We start from the raw sequence: 14,278 nt of genomic DNA on the forward strand, positions 1-14,278 counted from the left end.
TCCCAAACCGAACGGCTAGGGTTTTCCACTGAACAGCGTCGACTCGCCGAGTCCATACCTGGACTCGTCGAGTCCAGTCGCGAACCCGCGACCAACTCTGCGACCCTACTCGGCGAGTCTGGCTCCAACTCGCCGAGTCTCCCCTTTAAAACACCCCAAAATGCAATTTAACAATACTTGAGATTTTGGGCTGTTACAGGTAGTCCAGTACTCAGATATGTTAGACAATATGTATATTGTATGGTATGTGGTATGATGGGGGAACTCACTAAGCTTTGTGCTTACAGTTTTCAGTTATGGTTTCAGGTACTTCATTTTCAAGGGAATGGAGTCGGCTCGATCGTAGCGCATCACACTATGTTTTCCGCACATGAGATCTTTGGGATTAAACTGTGATATTATTTTATGATAACATGTTTTGATTATTGACACTTTGGTTTTGACATGGGATGTTATTATGGATGTTTTCTTATACTCTTTCTTTTAAAATAACTTAATTAAAATGAACTTTTTGGTCTTGAATTTTGGGATGTTACAAATTGGCTGAGAAGCTTGTAGTGCATCAATAACTATCTTCATTTGTAGTTCAACCTTTTCTCTACTTTAATTGAACGATTCAACAAAGTTTGATGGCCAACAAACAGAAGACCATTTTTTCATTTTATCTTTCGAGAGGGTTTTAACAACAATTTTTTGTTCATTGACTGCTTGGAGTCCTAGGAATCGAATCAACCACTTGATTACTTTCATCAAGTTCTTCTTGACCTTCATATTCAACTTCAACAAACACATTTTCAACTGCAACCTATTTGACAAATTCAATTTCATTATCATATGTTTCAACTCGTTGTTTGAATTCTAAGATAGGTTTCCATAATTTTTCCCCTCTTGCATCGGAAGGCCCTACTTTCGATGCAAGAAATGTGTTGGGCTTAAGATCATCAAGCTTTTCAAACACCTGTTCAAAGCTGATATTGATTTGCTTGGAGAGTGAGTCATATGCATCAGCTATCGGAGCTTAGGCGTTAAGGGTGTCAAGAGTTTCTTCCATGACCAGTGTTTTGGTCAAAAATTACACAAGTAAAGATCAACCAAATTGAATGAGAGGCTGTGATGTTTGAATTGCGCAATAAAAAATATCACGAAAGTGACATGATTTTTTACAAGGAAATCCCTTGATCCTTGCTAGGATCTCCCGCACAAAACCTTGGAAGGTGATAATGGTCACCTACCTTGATGATTTTATTAATATAAATTGATAATTACAGAGAGTATTTCAATAAGAATATGCAAAAAGTTTTAGGAGATAGATCAGAGTAAGCCGAGTGTGTCGTGTGTGAGATACAAGTGTAAATTTATAGTCTAAGCTAGCTAACAAGATGTCTAATATTCCCAGGATCCTCTATGACCAGCATTGTGAATGTTGTTTGACTTGGTATTCCGGGTCTTTAGTATAGTTGAGACGAAAATCTATTGAGAATAAGTCTTCTCCTGACTGTTTCTGCACATGTGTTAGTTATGAACAAAATATAACCGTTATAATCATTAGTAAATAATTATAACGGTAATAGTTGGGATCCTGAAATAGTTGAGGATCCTGAATATACGATGACGTTTGAGGATCCTAAATGCTTTGAGGATCTTGGCCCTAACAATTTCCCCCAAGTTATTCCTGAAAATGTAGGAGTTAATTTCGAGAATATTAAAGGAATAACTTAAAAATAAATTAAAAAGAGGAGATAAATAAGAGTTTTAAAATTTTCCCTTTAATGGATAAGTTTTATCCATCTCGAGGTAACCGAGAAGTAGTCAAATCATCTTTCTTATATCTTCTTGGCTATAAATGTGGGCTTCCGGTAAATTTCTTCTTTATTCTCTTCAGTCGTCATCGTCTTATCGCAAAGGTAAATGTTCTTCTTACTTATTTTCTTTTGTTCCGATCCTCCTTATCATGGCTAAGAAAACTAGTCGTTCTTGATCTAGTGTTGTTACTTCTCCCGAGAACAATTTCGGTGATCAAGTAATCTTAACCTATTATGAGGTTTGTTCCTTCGACGATGAGGATATGGAATCGTTGAAAGCTACTGGGGCTTTTCCTTCTGGTGTAGTTTTTCGACCTTTTGAGCCTACCGTTCAACTGGATGTTTTTTCGCCGATGTGGGTTTGTTTTCCTGAATACCCATTTACTCTAGGTTTAAATTATCCTTTTACTGATATCGTTCGTGATTTCTTTTTGAATACCCACATTTCTTACGTCCAAACTATGCATGTGATTTAGAGGATCCTGTTTTGGATTGATCGCTTAATTCAGTGCAAAAACATGGACATTGGATCACCTGAACTGGCTCTCATTTATGATCTTTATACTTTTGGTTCTTCCTGTTTCATGTTAAGAGTTAAGATAAACAAACCCCACCTCATTCTAAAATCTAAACAAAATGATGGCACCTGGAAGGAAAAATACATCTTCGTGAGACGTGACTCAATTCCCGAGGGGGATTCCCTGCCAAAAACTTGGATAAAAAGGGGTAGGATTTGCATTTAGACTTTAAGGATCTTGAAATTTACTTCCCTTATTTTGTTTGTTTCGTTGTAGCATTTAAATTTGAAGAGCTTGTTCTTGTTACCGGTGATTCTGTGGACAAGATTTCCAAATTTGTTGCACTACCTACACTTGAAAGGTCGTTCAATCTTGAGCATTCCAGTCTCCAAGAGGGGTCTTCCACTACCGCTTCTATGGCTTTTGGTAACATTATATTTCTTGGATATCTCTTTTAGACTAATGATAATCCTAAGTTGATAGGGATCTTTGGCAGGTTCCAAGACTACTCGATCCAAGGCTCGTTTTGGTTTGGTAGATCGTGAAGATGATATGACCAACGGTTTGATCAAGGTTAAAAAAGAAAAATGTGTGACTCTTCCTCATCCCAAGAGATCTCACATAGACCTTATAGTTAAGGCTTTAGGATCCCGTAAGCGGAAGACTTCTGAGGCCATAGATTTCAGCCTAATGAACCTCAGCATCGAGGATGGCCTTGGGAAGTTGACCTCATTTTCCCAACCTGTAAGTATCCTATGTAAAAGCATTACTTACGTTAATTTATCATACCTATCTCTTTTTTTTATGTTTACGTTTCTTTCAGGTCACCAATCATATTTTCAATTCACCAATGATCTCAGGATCCGTGCTGAGAAAGCTAAGTCTACCGTAAAAGAGTACGAGAAAACTTAGAGGGCCACCAATGAGGCTCTCCTCCATAGGGTGAAGTTGCTGAGCAAACAGAAGGCTAAGGAAGAGGAGGATCATTTTGTGGATCTCGAGGAGGTGATTGCTGATGCGAAGACGAGTGTTGCTATGGCTATCCTAGAGGCTAAGATCAAGTTGGCAGAGGATCTGGAGAATGCAGGTTCCTGGGATGTGAATGGTCGGCGAGAGGCACTAGCCAAGTTGATATGCAAGCCTAATACTGCCAATCAGGATCCTATACTACTGCTGACCAAAGGAGAGGAGAAGAAGGATGCGGCTAATGATGACCAGGCTAAGGTCTAGGCCCATAAGAAGTTAGCTTAGGTAATTTCAGTTTTCATTAGTGATATATAACAATTAATCTTTTGATTGGGTTGGTACGTAACCCCTTTTAAATGCAACAATTGTGTTTCCTTTTTATATTTCTCTCTTGATTTTCCTCCATCTCTGTTATAGTATTAGGGTCCTTAAATAATCAGGGTCCTGGAAAACTTTATTCCTGCAAAATTCTTTTAGTTAGGACACTTAAATTTTGATAACCAAATGATTTTTGCTTAGGATCCTAGTAAGTTCAGGATCCTTAGACGACACTTAGAGTTTTTCAAGAATAAAGATAGATGGAACCTGATTGTCTTCAAGTTTTTCCTTAAGCTTCACAATCTTTTCAACCTTAGAAATTACCAACGATAAATCTCACCTTGGGAAAGAACTTAGGATTGCTTTTTGACTTCTTTAATTAAGGTTCTAGTTGATAAGAATCCATACAAATGAGGATCTATAATGATGAGGATCCTTAGTCATTAGATCATATGAGGGAATTCCCTTCTTAGGATAACCTGTTTAGGTTATATACATTGACAATATTATTGGGTAACACCATAAATCCAACATGTTAATGTTATATACTGGGGAAGATCCCAACTTGTGACGTATCTCATGTGAAATATCCTAAGTTGTGATTCGTATGTATTCCTGGGGAAAAATCCCAACGTGTGATAACATAAAGACGTTATAATCCATATGTAATTTATTGGGTAAGATCCCAAGTTTTGATAACATGAAAATGTTATAAACCTTAAGTAATCACCAGGGTAGGATCCCAATTTTTAGATAACATGAGAATGTTATAAACCTTAAGGATCTTAACTTATGTTCAAAGATAAGAGGGTTTCCAAGTCACTGCATCATGATATGATCCTCTTATTCGTATCCTATAGTTAGATATTGTGCGTTCAAGTGAGGTGTATAAACCTTAGTTCGTGTGAAAGAGGTAATTAGCTATTTAAACCTTAGAGTCGACTAAGTACCTTAAATGTAGGAGAGATGATCAATCTTTAGCTTGTGTATATAATAGTTTAAAAATCATACTGTTGATATACTGGAATTGTTAAGATGTTGAGATCTTTGTGTTTCAAGATCCTTATATTTCAAGATCTTCAACCTCGAGGATCCTTATATTTCAAGATCTTGAGGATCTTTAGGTTTTAGGATCTTCAACCTTCATGATCCATATGTCTTTGGATCATTACTTATGGAGATCCTTAGTTGTACGTCATTCTACATAAAAAAATGTTAACTTAGGGAAGGCGTTAGTGTAGCTAACGCCCCTCCGATGCTTAAATTAGTAATGTATCCAAGGAGAACATAAGTAATGATGAAAAGTTTAAGGTAAAGAACTTGTGCACCTTGGTTTTGTTGAAGATCAATCGATCTTATTTACATATAGTATGCTTTGAGATGTATATCATTGCAAGATCTTGGAAAAATGTCTCCTTTAAGTGTTGCCATCCAATATGCTCCTTTTCCTGCTTCATAATCTACGAGATATGGTCCTTTCCAGTTAGGAGATAATTTACCTGCACTAGGATCTTTGGTGTTTTGGAATGTTTTACTTAATACCAATTCTCCGATTTGGAACCATCTGACTTTTATGCTCTTGTTGTAAGCCTTGGTGATCCTTTGTTGATGAGCAGCAATGCGTATCTTTGCAAGATCTCTGAGTTCGTCAACAATGTCAAGATCTGGGGCTAGGATCCTGTCATTGTTTTTCTTGGTTTTGGAGCAAGTATCTTTCCGAAAGGGATTACTACTTCGGTAGGGATCACTGCTTCTGTTCCAAACATTAAGGAGTAGGGGCTCTGACCTGTGGCTTTTTCGGAAGTAGTCCTATTTGCCCATAGGACAAAAGGAAGCTCATCTGCCCATCTTCCTTTCTTTTTATCTAGTCTTTTCTTCAAGTTGTTCACTATGATCTTATTGCTAGATTCTTATTGACCATTAGCTTGGGGATAAACCGGAGTAGACATTATCATTTTGATTCCCTAACTCATGCAAAAGTTTCTTCTCCTCTTGCTTATGAATTGGGACCCATTGTCGCATATGATTTCAGCCGGGATCCCGAACTTGGTCAAGATATTACGTTTGATAATTGAGATTACCTCTTTGTCTCTAACCTGAGCGAAGGATTCATATTCGATCCACTTCGAGAAGTAATCATTCATCACCAGCATAAAGACTTTTCCTCCTTGAGCTATTGGTAACTTTTATCCATTCCCAATTTCATGAATGGCCATGGAGAGATAATAGGATGTAGAGGTTTTGTTGGTTGATGTAGGATGTTGTTGTGTGTTTGGAAAGCATCACAATTTTGAGCATGTAGAAAAGAATCTCTTTTCACGGTTGGATAGTAGTATCATGTTCTTAATACCGTGGAGCATAAGGATCTACTCCCATTGTGATTTCCACAGTCTCCTTCGTGTATGTCCTTCAATACTTTTGCAGCTTCAGGTTCTTCCAAGCATTTGAGATATGTACCTGCCATATATTTTTTTATAGAGTTTACCTTGAATTATTATGAATCTTGTGACTCTTGTTATGAATGCTCTTTCACTTTTTTCTTCTATTAGGATCGTTCCATTTCGGAGAAACTCCATAATGGGTTGGTTCCATGATCGTGGACTTCTTTGATGATCCTATTTGTCGGGATCCCTTTGAGGAGGGATCTGAGGGTCAGGATCTCTACTGGCTGCTATATTTATTGGTTGTTCAAGATCATCGAGTTCGTCGGAAAAGGCTTCTATAGTTGGAGTTATTATGTGGGTTGTAGGGATTTTTATTTCTGTTGGGATCCTTATGGAGGATCATAAGTTAGCTAATGTGTCAACTTCTGTGTTTTCTTCTTTGGGAACTTGGGTTAGGCTAAAGTTTTCAAAATCAGAGGCTAATTTTTTAAGGATCTCAAGGTATAATGTTAATCTATCTCCTTTTACTGCATAAGATCCATTGAAGTGATTAGCTAACAACAAAGAATTAACAAATACCTGAAGATCCTTAGCCAATTGTAGTCCCATGATGAGTGCTTCATATTCCGCTTCGTTGTTGGTTGTTTTGACTTTGTAACTAACTCCTAGCATACGATGTCCCCCTGTGGTGATTTTAGTATGATCCCTAACTCGGTTCCTTTTTGGTTTGAAGCTCCATCCATGAAGAGTCTCCATTTTCCCAAGTTTTCATCTTCTAGGAGTTGTTTAGCTTCAATGTCTACTTCATTTTGGTAGATCATCACTAAAGTTAGCCACAAAGTCTGCTAATACTTGTGACTTTATGGCGGATCTTGGCTCATATTTGATGTCAAACGTGCTTAACTTCACCGACCATTTTGCCATCCTTCCTGACATCTCTGGTTTTCTCATCACATTATTAATAGGGTAATTAGTTTTCACATGTAATGTATGTGTCTCGAAATAATGTCGTAACTTGGTAGAAGTAGTTACTAATGCAAGAATTAATTTTTCGAGATGAGAATACCTAGTCTCAGGATTAGGAAGACTTTTACTTACATAGTAGATAGGATGTTGGTCTCCATTAAGATCCTTGGCTAGCACAACACTTACTGCACTTGAGGATACCATGAGGTAGAGGAGAAGTGGTTCTCGATCTATAGGCTTCACTATTAGTGGCACATAACTTAAGTATCTTTTGAGTTCCTGAATAGCCTCTTCATGTTCTTCGGTCCATTCAAACCTCTTATTCTTCTTCAAGATATCATAGAAGGGCTTACACCTTTCTGAGGATCTTGAAATGAACCTGTTGAGTGATGTTACTCTTCCGATTAGCCTTTGGATGTCTTTTGTTGAAGATGGGTATTTCAGCTCGATGATCACTTTAATCTGCTCCGAGCTTGCTTCTATTCCTCTCTTGGTTAACATATACCCAAGGAACTTGCTTGACTTCATCCCAAAGTGGAATTAAACAGATTCAACTTCATGTTGTATTCGTCTAAAATGTCGAAGGATTCTTTGAGATCCCTGAGATGATCTTTAGCTTTCATGGATTTCACTACCATGTCGTCAATGTAGACCTCCATGGTGTCCCCCAACTTGTATTTATATATCCAGTTCACCAGTCTTTGATATGTTGCACCTGCATTTTTGAGACCAAATGGCATTGCAGTGTAAAAATATATACATGTTGGTGTTATAAAGGTTGTATCTTCTTGATCAGATGGTTCCATTTGGATTTGTTGGAATCCTGCTGAAACATCCATGAAGGTTAAGAGTTTGTGGCTGGCCGTTACATCTATCATGGAGTCAATGTGTGGTAGAGGGAAAGGATCCTTAGGACAAACCTTGTTAAGATCCGTGTAGTCTATACATACTCTCCATTTTCCGTTCTTCTTCTGTACGTCAACTACATTAGTTAACCATCTTGGGAACTTCACTTCCTTGATCATCCATTTTTTGAGGAGCTTTTCCACTTATTCTTGGATGATTTGATTTCTTTCAGGTGCAAACTTCCTGCTCTTTTGGTGTATTGGTCTGAAAGAAGGATCAATATTAAGTTTATGAGTGATAATACTCTTTCTATACAGGTCATGTATTCGTGTTTCCATGCGAACGTCTTGCTTCTGGTTCGAATGAAGTTTAATAGGTCTTGTTCGATTTGCTCAGGTAATGAGGATCCTATGAGGACTTTCGCTTCAGGATCCTCAATGCTCAGGGGCACTTCCTTCACGTCTTGTTCCTTCGTTTCTAGAACATGTTGTGCGCCCTGCCTTAATTTCTATGCTTGTTGGGGTTTCGTTGTAGGCTTCAAAGATTTTTTATAACAATCCATTGATTCTTTGATCTCCCATGATCTTCACTCTACCCCACGGAGTAGGCATTTTTACACACTTATGATATGTTGATGGGACCAATTTCATCTCGTGGATCCACGGTCACCCTAATATCACATTATAAGAAGATAAAGTGTCGATAACACATAAATTTTGTATAGAGTTTACCCCCCTCTATGTATATTGGTAGTTTTCTCTCCCCAATCATGTGTTTCGTTTCTCCACTAAATCCTATGAGCACCAAGGATCTCCTGATTATCTTTGATTCTAGGATATTCGTCCTCTTTAGTGCATCCAAGAGTATGATGTTGACCGAGGATCCTCTGTTAACAAGGATCCTTCTGACAAAATGGTTAGCAATGTACAATGTTATCACGAGTCCATCATGGCGAGGATGATGGATCCCTTCCATGCCCGTCTCGTCAAACATTATTTCCTTTTCATTGCTAACAGGGTATTCTTCTGTGGTTTATCCTCTTTTTCGGTTTTAGAGATATTGGCGTGTCTTTTAGCCTGAGAATAAGAAGCACCACAAATTTTGGATCCGCCTGAGATAACATTATGGTTGTTTTCCTTGTACCTCTCTCTCTCTTTTTTTCTTCCCGATATCTCTTTGAGACGCCCTTTGCTAAGGAGATACCTGATCTCCTTTCTTAGGGCTATGCAATCCTCCGTCATGTGATCAAAATCTTCGTGGTAAGCACACCATTTGGACATGTCTTTCCAACTGGTTGAATTGTTATCGTTCTTTGGCCACCTTGCCTTGTCTCTGAGATCCTGCTTAGCTTAGACTAAACCTAAAACATCGACAGAAAAACAATACTCAGTAATCTTAGGAGAATCCTCTTCCTCCCCTTCATCTTTGAGGGTATTAAACCTGTAATGATCCGATATGGAATAGGGCTTTCTCATGTAGGATTTTGGGGCCGAGGAGTCGTCCTTACTATTGGGATTCTCGTATTGACTTGAAAAGTTGCTCCTTTTCTGGACTTCTTTATCCTCTTCAAGCCTTTTGAATCTCAATGCTGGGCACCTAACTTTGTCCAATCTTTTGAATGGGGTCATCACAATATCTTCATATAAGGGTGAATCCTTCCTTAGACCCATCTTGAAGGCCTCTAGAACAGTTTCCATGTCAATGTTGGGGATGCTTAGAGCTTCCCTACCAAACCTGTTAACAAAGTCCCTAAGTCATTCCTTAGGATCCTGAACCACTCGATAGAGATCACTAGTGATCTTCTCGAAGGTTCTGCTACAAGAAAACTGGTTATTGAAAATATTGACTAAGTGTGCAAATGAAGTAATAGAATAAGGAGGAACATTTAGCAGCCATTTGAGAACTGATCCCATGAGGGTGGAACAAAAGCCTTTTCACAAGCAAGCTTCCTTCAAGTGCGCTCAGATGGGGATGATCTCCATCCTTTATCGGTATTGTGCTACATGCTCTTTAGGACCCGTAGTTCCATCGTAAGGCTTTATGCTAGGAGTCTGGAAGTGCTTAGGAACTTCAGTATCAACTATTCAGGAGCAAATCTCGAGATCCCATGACATGTTGGAGATGCTTCTGGTATGGGTTGAACTACCCCAGGCACGCTTGAGATCATCTGTCTCAATTGTTGACGTTCCCTAACCATGTTTGGACTTATTCCCGCATCAACATTTGTAGAGTTAGTATTGATAGTATTGTTATTTAAGAAGTTACTAGAATCAAGATTTTTAGGAGTATTGAAAGGCTCATCAAGATCATTGATTATAGATGCTCGATTTCTCACGGTTGTCCCCCAAGGTGATGCGCTAGTTGCAGGATCTGTGTTCCTCTATTGGTTTCCTGAGGATCCTGCATTGTCGAAGTTCAGGTTCCTTTGTTGTACAATTGTGGGCATCGTTTCCTAGGATTTATGAAATTCTGCCTTCATCCTCTCCACTTCTCTAAGTAGTGTTCTGTTGTCATCTTGCTGCTGAGCCATTTGTTGCGTTATTTTCTTCATCGTAGCGAAGAGTTTAGCAGTAGTGATCGGAGTAGTCGCATCCTAGAGTCCTGAAGAACCCAAGCTTCCTTGGTTAGTGACCAGAGGGGTGATTTTATTGGAAGTGTCAGGCACTTTCCATTAACTAGGGGGTCCACTCGGTGGAGGTGGTACATTTTTAATTGGTTAGAATCGAAAGAGCGGAGTATGAAGAAAGGATTGGTTGTGTAGACCTAATTTTTGAGAATTAAGAACACCACGGCCCTACAGTGGGCGCCAAATTGTTTTCGTAAAAAATACACAATTATAGATCAACCAAAATGAATGAGAGGCTGTGATGTTCGAATTGCGCAATAGAAAAAGATAATTAAAGTGACAAGATTAATATAAATTGATAATTAGAGAGAGTATTTCAGTAAGAACTGTTGGATAAGGTGTCTAAGTCCATAACTATTCTGGTATGTACTTGACCCGATTTGGCATGGTCCATTTGGGTTGCATGGCATCATAACACTTGGATAGACAATATGAGAAAATGACACTAATGTTTTGATTAATATATTATAAGCTCTAATATATTAGTATTTTATTTAATTAGTATTGATCAAGTATTTATTTGGAATTAATTTTGTGATCAAAAGAGACTAATTAAATATACGGGGATTGACTTGTAAATCATTCATTCTTATATAGTAGGCTTATGGTTCATGATTCACTAGATTGGGCTAGGACCCATTGGGTGCTCCAAGGAGGTTAAAACCCATGGATCATTGGGGAAATGAAAAGCCATGCACATTAGGGTTTACATGGTGTAACCCTATATGTAGAACACTATAAAAGGACCCCATAGGCTAGCAAAATCAGCACTTAGAAAAGAACAAGGAGGGCCAGCCGATTTTGTGGTGAAGTGTTCTTCTCTCAAGTTAATCCAAGGGTTCTTGGTGTTGTGTGAAAGATTTGAAACATCACACTTGGGGTGCTAGGCTCACAAGGTTTCAAGGAATCAACTCCATAAGAAAGGTATGCCATTCTACTAGTTTTCGTATTACAATTACCCCATTCCATGCTAGTGTAACAACCCAATTTTCACGTCCAAAAATTTCATTTTTGATTAAGTGATTTGCAAAACATTTGTAACAAAATATCAACTGATCATATTATTTCATGAAAACATGTCTCGTGTCTGAAAACCGAATCGTTAAAACATAATAATGTCCGAGTACAAATCCCAAAATAACTCTTAGTGCGGAAAACAATGTGTGTGTCTGATGTGTCGCTACCGCGCCAGCTTCTTCCCCTTCGCTGAAGAGGTACCTAAAACCAAAACTGTAAACTGTAAGCAGGAAGCTTAGTGAGTTCCCCTGTCGTACCACATACCATACAATCACATAACATACACACTGCCGGGCAATTTTGGGGTGCACGACCTACCCGGTACGATCATTCTGGGGTGCCGACCTACTCGGTACGACCATTCTGGGATGCCGACCTACCTGTGTCAAGCCATTATGGGGTGTGGACCTACCCATGTCAAGCCATTCTGGGGTGCTGACCTACCCGTCGGTCCGAAGAACCGACCCTCGTGGACTATTCCACCCCCTACTGCTACTATCACATATATCATAACATAAACATACTATCAAACATATTTCGGGTGTCCTGAACTACCCTTTGGTCCAAACAACCGAACTTAGGAACTATTCCCCTCCTACTACCACTATCACATATAACATATCATGCCAGCATATAAACATATCATCACATACTGTCAGACATATATGGGGTGTCTGACCTATCCTTCGGTCCTAACAACCGAACTCTACTACTATCACAAATAACATATCATGCCACCATATAACATATCAGGTAGTAGAAAACCTAGATGATATCACAAAGATAAACATCTAACATACAACTCCTACCGGTGGGCCGGCATTGTGGCCGTAGACCCACCGCTATTGAAAGGGTAACTCACCACGTAGTAGTTGCTGATCTGTGCGAGAATCCTCTAACTGCTGCCGCTGCTGCTACGGAACTCCTCCGACTATAATTCCCACAAAAGACTTAGTCATACACTGCTAACTGTTGTTAGGCTAAAATGACTATTTTACCCCTGACCAAGTCAAGTCAAAGTCAACTCCCAGTTGACCTGACTCGCCGAGTTGGTTCGCCAACTCGCCGAGTCCCTATCCTTCCATTTGTCCTTATACCCGTCTCTACTCGTCGAGTTAGGAGACGACTCGACGAGTTTTCCTTCTAATTGAACATCGACTGAATCTTCATCCGACTCGCCGAGCTGTATCAATAACTCGTCGAGTTCATCTTCATCCTTAAGAAGATTGCCTTGGACTCGTCGAGTCCGTTCATGCACTCGCCGAGTCCCATGAACTTCAAGAAAAATTGCTTAGTCTGGAACGTTGGCTCGCTCTTCAGGACTCCCTAAAACCTTTCCACACTCAACTGAGTCCTTTTAAATCTCAACTGATATGGGACAAAACCTTGGACTCGCCGAGTCCAAGAATGGACTCGTCGATTCGGTCACATCCCCTCACTAAAACTTCGATTTCTCATGTACAACCCATGATCAAAAGATAGATCTATGCTTCTACAATCGACCTAGCACGTAAAGTAACAACCTTTCCATGCTTTTCATGGGACTTTGAGCTCAAAAGGTCCTAAAATAAGCTGTTACAATGCATGGGGCCTTCTTTGAGTGCAAAAGCCACTCCTTCCAGCCTTGTAACCCTTCTAAGGACCTAGATCCCAAACATCAACCCCTAACCATGCATGCAATCATGGTTGGTGACCAAAATGGCTTAGAAAAGCCCTAAAACTCCACAAAATGGAATCTATCAAAAGAGCAAACAATGTATAGACTTTATACCTTCTGCAGACTGCAAATGATGCTCAAAAATCGGATCCCTCTAGCCTCCTCTTGATCCTTCAAGCTTTTCCTTCTTTCCTTGGATCACAAAAGTACCAAAATCACTCCAAATGCCTTATATTGCTTCAATAACGGCTAGGGTTTGCTATGGGGGTCTTCCGGGAGCAAATAGGACGAAGGAGGCCGAGTTAAGGTGTTTAAATAAGGTGCAAACCCTCGGGTTAGGGTTTTTGTCTAGACAGGGCCTACTCGTCAAGTTCGGGATCCGACTCTCCGAGTCCACAGCTTAAACTCCGCGTCTCATCCCGCTTCTACGCGGCGAGTTGGTCCTTCAACTCGCCGAGTCCAAGGCCAAAATGCAAAATATTTTAAAGAATTAACAAAAGAATATGTACCAAGAACCAGGTGCTACAGCTAGTTAGGATGTAAACCTTGGAAAAATCAAATTTCCATGTATATTAGAGAAAACATAGATTCAAGGTTTCTAGGGTTGCTTGTACACCATATGAGTGTTAAAATGCTCAAATCCCATTAGTGGTATCATAGCTTATGGTTGTTTTCAATTATACTTGATGAAACTTTTTTTTCAAAACCAATAATCTGCCCAGACTAAAAACTGGATGAGTTGATGAGTTAAAGCATGAATTCGACGAGTTCCTTATAGAACTCGACGAGTTGGTCTTCTTGTTTGCAGATTTTCGAGTTTATAAGCTAGAATTGGACTAGAATCATTACACTAAATTGTTTTGGACTTATAAAACGTATTTTTGGAGTCCGTAATTTGTCCTCAAGTTGTGGATTACCAAAAGTCATTTCTTTTAACGTCCGTTAAAGAACACGTAAGTTACATAAAATGAAGAGTCTTCATTTTAATAAACCATTAACTCATAAGTTATAAAGTTGAAAAGTGTTTTAAATAGTTACAAAACTTTCCCTCAAGTTTTGGAACATGTATAGTCACTTTAGAAAACTTTAGTTCCAAACCCCTAGAATTTTTAAAGATAAAATTCAACCCTTACACTTTATAGTATTATACATTAATTATATATATATATATATATATA

This window comes from Lactuca sativa, chromosome 6 (assembly GCF_002870075.4).
Source record: "Lactuca sativa cultivar Salinas chromosome 6, Lsat_Salinas_v11, whole genome shotgun sequence".
Taxonomy (NCBI): domain Eukaryota; kingdom Viridiplantae; phylum Streptophyta; class Magnoliopsida; order Asterales; family Asteraceae; genus Lactuca; species Lactuca sativa.